The following is a 10023-nucleotide window of genomic DNA, read 5'->3' on the forward strand; positions in this document are numbered from 1 at the left end:
ATTTGAACAACAAGATGATTACTGAACTCTGCACGCAGTTCAAAATAAAACACCATAACTCTTCTCCGTACCGGCCAAAGATGAACGGCGCCGTGGAGGCTGCTAATAAGAGTATCAAGAAGATCATACAAAAGATGACAGTAACGTACAAAGACTGGCATGAGATGTTACCATTCGCTCTCCACGGTTATCGCACTTCGGTGCGCACTTCGACAGGGGCAACTCCGTTCACTTTAGTCTATGGAATGGAAGCCATCTTACCAGTGGAAGTTCAGATTCCCTCTCTAAGAATCATGAAAGAGGCGGGCTTAGATGAAGATGAACGGATTCAGACTCGACTCGATCAGATAAATTTGATTGAAGAGACTCGCGACTGTTTGTCATAGGCAGATATATCAGAAGCGCATGATCCAGGTATTTAACAAAAAGGTCAAGAGACAGGTATATCAAATTGGCGACTTGGTGATCAAGCGTATCATTCTACCACAAGGTGATCCCAGGGGCAAATGGATTCCCACATACGAAGGGCCATTTGTAGTTAAGAAGGTATTCTCTGGTGGAGCCATGATGCTTGCTACAACGGATGGCGAAGAGTTCCCGCATCCTGTGAATGCTGACATAGTTAAAAAATACTACGCATAAAAGAGACCCGCTAGGTCGACGTACCTAGGCAAAAGTAAGGGCATCCCGGCGAACCAAAAGGGTTCGGGCAAAAATTAGGGATAAACATACAAAGATGTACACCCGGCAAGTCGAAAACCTGAAAAGGCGGCTTGGGCAAAAAAGGGTATCCTGATGGACTGAAAACCTGAAAAGGCGGTCCAGGCAAAAAAAATTAGGGATTAAAGCGTAAGACTATGTCCCGTTCTCAGTCAGCTTCAACCAAGTTCCAAGGACTGAACAAGCCAATCACTTCTATCCGACAACAGGAGATGAGACGCTTGAAGACATAATGACAGTAGTGGAATTAAAATCAATAGGACTTTTTCTGCATAGCTTTCTCTTTGTTTTCTTGACGATTTCCTCTTACTAGGATTTCTGTCTCCTTGTACACAAATTGCCTGTTTACAGGCCCTCTTTCAAAATCAATACAATTTCATTTCCAAAAAGATGCTTTTGTTTTTACTTTTCTGTTTTGTTTGCGTAAACGTCCATTGATTTACTTTGAATTGATTTATGCATATGATCAATGTTTACCAAAAATGCATGCCTAGAATAGTAATAGCAATTACTACACGACTTCAGGATCGAGGAGAAGGTCTAATCCCGCTTCCCAATGAATCCATTGCTAATTCGATTCCCCGGCAACGCCAGTTATTCCCCAGAAGAAATTGGCATCACTAGACTGGTCATCTCTTCTAGCCCCAGCCAGGCTCTGTTGAATATCTCTGCCATCAGATAAAAGTCAAAAACCCCTAGCTAAGGAAGGGTCATCAATACAAATATCTCCGACCAGAAGACTGAGATTTATTTCCCCAGTAGAGGCCCCTGGAAGAACGTTTCAGACACATAGTGCATTCATTACATCATTTCACATCACATACCTACATACAATTTTCGTTCCGCATCATATACATTACATCATTTCATAACATATACATGTATACAATGCTCTCATTTATTCCAGACGCATAATTCACTCATTACATCATTTCACATCACATACCTACATACAATTTTCGGTCCGCATCATATACATTACATCATTTCATAACATATACATGTATACAATGCTCTCATTTATTCCAGACGCATAATTCACTCATTACATCATTTCACAGCAAACGCATGCATACAACATTTGCATCTCATGCATCATGACATGGCATGAAGCTAACTTTATTTTTCAGGTTAATTATCCTCTTGATACAGTCAAAACAAAGGTCCATTCAGACGAACATCTTTATCAATTACATTCAAGATTCAACTATATCCCTCAGATACTGCCTAGCGTACTGTATATTCCGAGGTGCAGTCTAGCGCACGACTACTTTCTTCTTCAGATACATCTTTCAGATATACTCCGTGTCAACATTCATTCTGACATCTTCCTAACGATGGCATCTATAAGTACATCCCGGACATTCATTGCAAATACAACATATACAAATACTAGCAAATATAGCCTAGCGTACGGTTCATTCTGATTCAGCTCAACATATGACTCCTTCAACTCAGATACGATCTAGCGTACGATCCATTCTGACCTTCAACAACTCAGATACGATCTAGCGTACGATCCATTCTGACCTTCAACCACTCAGCGACAGTCTAATGTACGACCAAGTTAGACCTTCAAGTCCTCAGATTCTGCTCAGTGACAGTCTAATGTACGACCAAGTTAGACCTTCAAGTCCTCAGATTCTGCTCAGTGACAGTCTAATGTACGACCAAGTTAGACCTTCAAGTCCTCAGATTCTGCTCAGCGACAGTCTAATGTACGACCAAGTTAGACCTTCAAGTCCTCAGATTCTGCTCAGTGACAGTCTAATGTACGACCAAGTTAGACCTTCAAGTCCTCAGATTCTGCTCAGTGACAGTCTAATGTACGACCAAGTTAGACCTTCAAGTCCTCAGATTCTGCTCAAATACAGTCTAATGTACGACCAAGTTAGACCTTCAAGTCCTCAGAGGCCACTCAAATACAGTCTAATGTACGACCAAGTTAGACCTTCAAGTCCTCAGAGGCCACTCAAATACAGTCTAATGTACGACCAAGTTAGACCTTCAAGTCCTCAGATTCTGCTCAGTGACAGTCTAATGTACGACCAAGTTAGACCTTCAAGTCCTCAGATTCTGCTCAGCGACAGTCTAATGTACGACCAAGTTAGACCTTCAAGTCCTCAGATTCTGCTCAGTGACAGTCTAATGTACGACCAAGTTAGACCTTCAAGTCCTCAGATTCTGCTCAGTGACAGTCTAATGTACGACCAAGTTAGACCTTCAAGTCCTCAGAGGCCACTCAAATACAGTCTAATGTACGACCAAGTTAGACCTTCAAGTCCTCAGAGGCCACTCAAATACAGTCTAATGTACGACCAAGTTAGACCTTCAAGTCCTCAGAGGCCACTCAAATACAGTCTAATGTACGACCAAGTTAGACCGTCAAGTCCTCAGAGGCCGCTCAAATACAGTCTAATGTACGACCAAGTTAGACCAGATGCTGCTCAAATACAGTCTAATGTACGACCAAGTTAGACCAGATGCTGCTCAAATACAGTCTAATGTACGACCAAGTTAGACCATATGCTGCTCAAATACAGTCTAATGTACGACCAAGTTAGACCAGATGCTGCCCAAATACAGTCTAATGTACGACCAAGTTAGACCTTCATCTCCTCAGATGCTACCTAGTGACAGGTACATTTCTGAATTGTAGTCTAGTGTACGACTACCCCTTTTATAAGCAGATTCAGCCTAATGGACGGCTCATTCTGCTCAGATACGGTTTAATGTACGACCCAGTTAGACCTTCTGCTACTCAGATGCTACCTAATGACAGGTACATTTCTGAATTGTAGTCTAGTGTACGACTACCCCTTTTATAAGCAGATTCAGCCTAATGGACGGCTCATTCTGCTCAGATACGGTTTAATGTACGACCCAGTTAGACCTTCATCTGCTCAGATGCTATCTAGTGTACGGTATATTTCTGAATTGTAATCTAGCATATGACTACCCCCTTTTATAATCAGATTCCGCCTAATGGATGGCTCATTCTGCTCAGATACGGTTTAATGTACGACCCAGTTAGACCTTCATCTGCTCAGATGCTACCTAGTGTACGGTATATTTCTGAAGTGTAGTCTAGCATATGACTACCCCCTTTCATCATCAGACACAGCCTAACGGAGTTCTCATCATCAAATTCCCTGGATGGCATCTTTAAGCCCATCTCCATCAAGACTAGCTCCTGGTTGACAAGCGCAAATTTTTGGGGCATTTTAGTGTTCAATAATCTTCCACCTCCAGACCACGAATGGTGCACATACCATTCTACTCTCTCGGTTCAAGAATATTGAACAGGGGCAGCTGTCATACCCCAAAATTTGCCCGTTGATGTTACAAGGCATTTTTCAAGGCACTCCGACTTGTTCTACAAGGCACTGACCTCAGAGGAACAAAAGCCCAACTCACAACAGGCCCAATCCAGAAAATGGCCCAAACTGGCCTGCTCGCTAGGCGAGCAATTCCTTCGCCTAGCGAACACTTCGTTATGACACTCGTCCCAGCGAAGCATCAGATCCAGTAAAAGCCCAAACTAGCTGGCTCGCTAGGCGAGCAACTCCTTCGCCTAGCGAAGCTTGCGAATAGCAGAATTTCTGGGCTTCATTCTGAGCCCATTAGGTCATCACAATCACTATAAATAGCCAAGTTTCAGTCATGAAAAGGGGGACGAAGACCAACCAAAACGAGAGGAAGACGGACGAAAACCCTGGCACAGAAACCCTGGAGGCTACTTTAGAGAGTTCCGAGTGAAGAAACCCTGAAGGCCGCTCCTCCGCTCCGAAGCTACCGCCGCCCAACTCCATCCGATCCCAAAAGCGATCAGTCTCTTCAACATAGCAGCTTAGTTGCAAGCAGGTTTGCGCATCACTATTGTTTTATGCTTTTAATCGGTAATCTCTATATACATAAAGCATCATGATTGAAGTTTCGAATATGTAATTTGATTGCACATGCGAATTTAAATATGTTTGAATATCATGAATGTTTGTCCATGCTGTTCCTGTAATCAAGTGCCATACCAGCTCAGGTTTTCGGAGGTCATGCTGCTGTCAAACTCCAAACCCGTGGCCGCTCGCTAGCACATCGCTAAGCGAGCCTGTAGCGAGCATTCGCTGAGCCTTCGCTATGCGAAGCAGAGGCGAGCGGGACAGCGGCTGCTTTGTTTCTTTTCTATTCTGCCTTATGTCTATCTAACCAAGATTTATTATAATTCTGCATCATTTGGCCTGAGATTATGACTGTTGTGTTGTAGTGCAATTTTCAATTGTACTTTACTTTGATGCTCTAACCCGTGTGTTGAATTGTGCAAAGGCTTACATATTCTCGAAGAAACGGCCGGCTAGGTATTCCACCTTATGTGTGGGATACCCTTATGGAGATTCACCCCGAATTATTCAATTGATTTTAATGTATGCATTTCATGGCGAAGATCCACCCTAATGGCTTAATTGATCTTAATGTATTGATTTTAATATGGACCTAATTACCTACTTGATTATGGTTACCTAATTAATTGTAAAACTTTGCCTTCAAATAAGTGATCTCGGACCTCTCTTTGTTACCCTGCGATTACGGTATTACGGTCATGTCCCGCGAATATGGGGATACACTTAGCAAAGACCCTTCGGTTAAATCATCATAGTCCCTCGAACGTTGCCTTTGTCCCTCGATGACCCTTCGGTGTAGCCTACGGTTAAATGATGATAGTCCCTTCGAATGCTAAGGTATCCTCACAACTGTTGCCTTCGATGACCAATCAATGACCCTTCTACATCCAAAGGATAAAACTGCTTACTTCTCAATAGTAAGGACAGTTTTACCCTCATAAGGATAGGAAATGCCCGGAAAGACCTCGGATAGGTATAACTCTTAATTGCTTATTCACAATTTAAAACTACTTTTCACACCTTACACCTTTCAAAACCTCCATTAGAAAATCACCACTTGGCATACGTTCGCACTAGAATCATTGTCGAGTTATATTTTTCTAAACTATTTTCAAAACTAAACGAGATAACCACTTTGTATACATTCATACGAGAATCATTACAAAGTTAAATTCTCCTTTTCAAAACACTTCCTACACATCTCTCAACCACTTTTTCAAACTAGAAAAACATAAATGATTGAGCAATTAAGAGCCCATGGATAATCATGGATACAAAGGGTGCTAACACCTTCCCTTTGTATAATGTACCTCCCGAACCTAAGAATCTAAATTAAGGTCTTTCCTGTTCTTTTCCACCTTTCCTTATTGGATAAAAGAAAAGTCGGTGGCGACTCTTGCTAACCGCGACATTGCGATTAAGAACACAAAAAGTCAGTTCACCGTATGACACCACGTAGCCTTCGCTGTCGTCGAGTAAGCGATTTTCTCAAACACGTTCACATCCACACACTGATGGATGTAGAACAAAGCCTTCTGATCCTTCTTCCTCAAATCACGATGAATATTTCTCTACGCATTTGTTGCATTTTCTAGTAGTGCAACCTGAACGTAACCATCGTTGATGAGATCAAGAACATCTTGAGCTCTAAACAACACACGCATCTGAGCCATCCAACAATTCTAGTTCTTTCCATCGAACACTAGAAGCTTGGTGCTCATATTACTGTTTCCGTTCATCTTCAACCTCGTGCAATACACTCAGAACTCACTTAAACACAGTGTTTCCCAATCCCGCGGAATCAAGATATGTGATTCTGAACAGAAATTCAACACGAATTCTCCGAACATAAATCAATCACACAACGCCTCACCGTTTCACTCGTGTTTCCCGTGGTGTTTCCTTGTGGATCTGAACCGGAGCTCTAGATATCAATTGTTGGTGCGCAAGGTGAAAAAGATGAACAATGAACAAGAGAGATAAGAGAGAATAATAACAAACTTCCACTATTCTTGAAATGGTTACAAAATGATTGCACAGAAAAATACACACGCACTGCAAAAGGAATAAAGATACTAATGCTCACACCACTCACTTGCTTACATACAAGTGGGACTTTATGAGAAATACTAAAATACTCTCTAACAAACTTTGTCAACAAATTTCTACAAAATATGAATTAATTCCAACCGTGTGCACGAGGTGCGTCCGAAGATGCATCTTCAAAATTTGAAAGACATTTTCGAATTTTCACGTGGTGTCTAAGAAACATATATGGTGCATTAAAAAATCCTCAGTTATCAAATGCAGATGCTCATAAAAGCAAACCAACCCAAAGATCATGGACCATTGCTCATAAAAGCAAACCAACCCAAAGATCATGGACCAGACAGTCTAGAATCAAGTGCATACAGGGTTCCAAATGGTCTGGGTTTTACTTTCAGTATGTGATCATTGTTAGAAAATTCGGTAAAATTAAATGGATCCAGGACTGAATCGTGATTGAGAATCACTTTCCTTAAAAGTATTTCAAGCACTCTTTTATTATGTCTTAGAGTTGGAAAATGCAAGAACACTCAGGATAATGTCAGCCTTATTTCGAGTCTGCACAAGACAAGTGAAGAACCCGAAATGCAAGGAAGGTTTTCTGGAATTTGGAAGAGAAATTCGTTTTTAGTTCTTGTTTTATTTTTCTGAATAGAATCATATATTTATAGGAGATATGGATGTTGTTTCAAAAGTTTGCAACCTTTGATGAAACAACACCATTTCACCATAAAACACAATGTTTCAAACAGTATGGCATAAATGATTTACAACATATACCATACTATTACTAAATCTTTTTAAAGCATGGTATATTTATAAAAGGTTCATATAATCATATATTAATATCAATTAATTCAAAATATTTTCATATTATTTATGCATTATCGAAAATCATAAAATCATGAACTTTGGTATGATATTAACCGATAAATTCTTTTTCTTTTATATTTAGGATATTGATATTATGATTTTCACAATGTTCTAATTTCTATAAGAATCGGCGTATTTGATGATATTCTTTTATAATATTAATGACTATATTTTAGTTTAATTATCAGACAGAATTTTATGTATCATATGTTTGGATATGAATTTTAATTGATATGGTGTATGGTGTTATGAATGTTCACGTATTGTAATCCGTTAACTATCTATGTGCATATGTGTTATATATATTACACTATACATAATATTAAATTAAGAAAGTTATGTTAAGTAATGTATGTACCACGATCCAATAATAAATGTTCTGGAGTGTATATGTTAAGCTTTGGATATTGAATAATAATTGGTGATACATGTACGTAATATATGAATGTGATTTATTAAAATGCAGAACTCTATTTTTTTTTGTATAGCATGATTATAATTACACATATAATATAATGATTATCCGAAAATGGATCATGACTTATAAAGACTTCTGAATTTAGAGTCTAATTTCACTATTGAATCATGAGATGTGGAATTTTGAGAACCTTATCACAGAGGATAAGAATTTTGAGATTTCCACAAAAGAAGAATCTCGTGAGGAAGGTTCTCCACGGATTGGAAAAACACAAACCGAAAGTTCGTCACTAATGAAGAATCTTGTGAGGAAGATTCTTCATGGATTTGTTGAAAATAACTCGAACTTAGAATAATCAAGAGAGACCGAAAGACTAAGGATCGAGCACCGAACAAAATTGATAGTCAATTTATTTCTTTGATCTAATTTAAGGAAATAGTAAGAATTTTGTTCGTAAGATTCCTATTACTCTTGTTTAGAAGGAAGTATCATAGTGTGATGGTACACTGAACACCTACAAGTCTAGATTAATGACCAATGGTGTTTTTAACAAAAGAAGGTATTTATCATTTGATACATATGCACTAGTGTAGCAAGGGCAACAAAATTAGTGCATCGTTTGCATTAGCTTCTTTGCATAACCGTATAGTTCCTAAAATGAATGTCAAAATAACATTCATAAATAGAAATCTCGATGAGGGGATTTACATGGAGCTACTAGAAGGTTATGTCGAAATGAACAAAAGGTGGGCAAGTTTGAGAAATCCTTGTATCGAATTCAAACAAGCACCGAAACAATGACATCAAAAGTTTGACAATGTCATAGTAAGATTCACCAATTAATTAGGGGAGACACACAACTTAAGAGGAGACAATATTTTGTCATCATCAAAAGGGGGAAGATTGTGAGGAATAAATCTTATATCTAGTTTAATTTTGATGAAGACAAAGATTATCAAAGGAGAAAAGGTTCAAAAGGTTCATGCACATCAATGATGAAGTTGACTAAGAAAGTTGAACATAGAATTCAAGTGAAGATTTGAGACAAGTGAACATAACTAAGGTACTCGTTGAAATTTATACTAATTTAAATTGCTCATAATTTCATTTCTCACTTCATCTAAAAACCTTCTTACATCATCATGCATGATTATCTAAAATATTATTCATCTAATTCTTGTTACAAGTGTTTGTACACAAAGTTGTGTGAGAATATTGTGATATTCACTCGTATTCATATTGATTATATGATTGATCATTAGTAACAAGATGAATGGAATTTTAGAAACAAAGAGGTTTCAAACTTTCATATTCAAGATGAATGGTCTTGGACTAGTTGACACATTTTTGGGGATTAAAGTAAAGTGAAATAGTGGGGGTTATGAACTTAGTCAAACCCACTATATTGAGAAAATGCTTGATAAGTTTAAACATCTAAACTTTAAGGAAGTAACCACTCCATTTGATCATGCCAACAAACTTCAAAAGAATAATGGAAGATCAGTGGCTCAATTGGAATATGCAAGTGCAATAGGGTGTCTAATGTACCTAATGCAATGTACCAGACCCGACATATCATTTGCAGTCAGTAAAATGAGTCGATTTACTAGTAATCCAAGTAATGAACATTGGAAGGCAATTACAAGGATTTTTGGCTATCTACTGAAAACCAAGGACCTTGGTCTTCACTATGGAAGGTTCCCTGCCATATTAGAAGGATACACTGATGCGAGTTGGATATCTAATATTGGAGACCATAAATCTACAACTGGATGGATATTTACACTTGCTGGTGGAGCAATTTCTTGGAAGAGCAAGAAACAAACATGCATTACACTTTCGACCATGGAATCAGAGTTCGTGGCTCTCGCTTCCGCCGGTCAAGAAGCGGAATGGTTGAGGGATCTTCTGTTGGAAGTTCCATTGGCTAAAGACAATGTCTCAAAAGTGATGATACATTGCGATAGCCAAGCCACATTAGCAAGAGCATTCAGCGAAGTGTATAATGGAAAGTCTAGACATATAGGACTTAGACATTCGTTCGTAAGAAAATTGATTAAGGATGGAATC

The sequence above is a fragment of the Lathyrus oleraceus genome, chromosome 1, assembly GCF_024323335.1.
Source record: "Lathyrus oleraceus cultivar Zhongwan6 chromosome 1, CAAS_Psat_ZW6_1.0, whole genome shotgun sequence".
Lineage (NCBI taxonomy): Eukaryota > Viridiplantae > Streptophyta > Magnoliopsida > Fabales > Fabaceae > Lathyrus > Lathyrus oleraceus.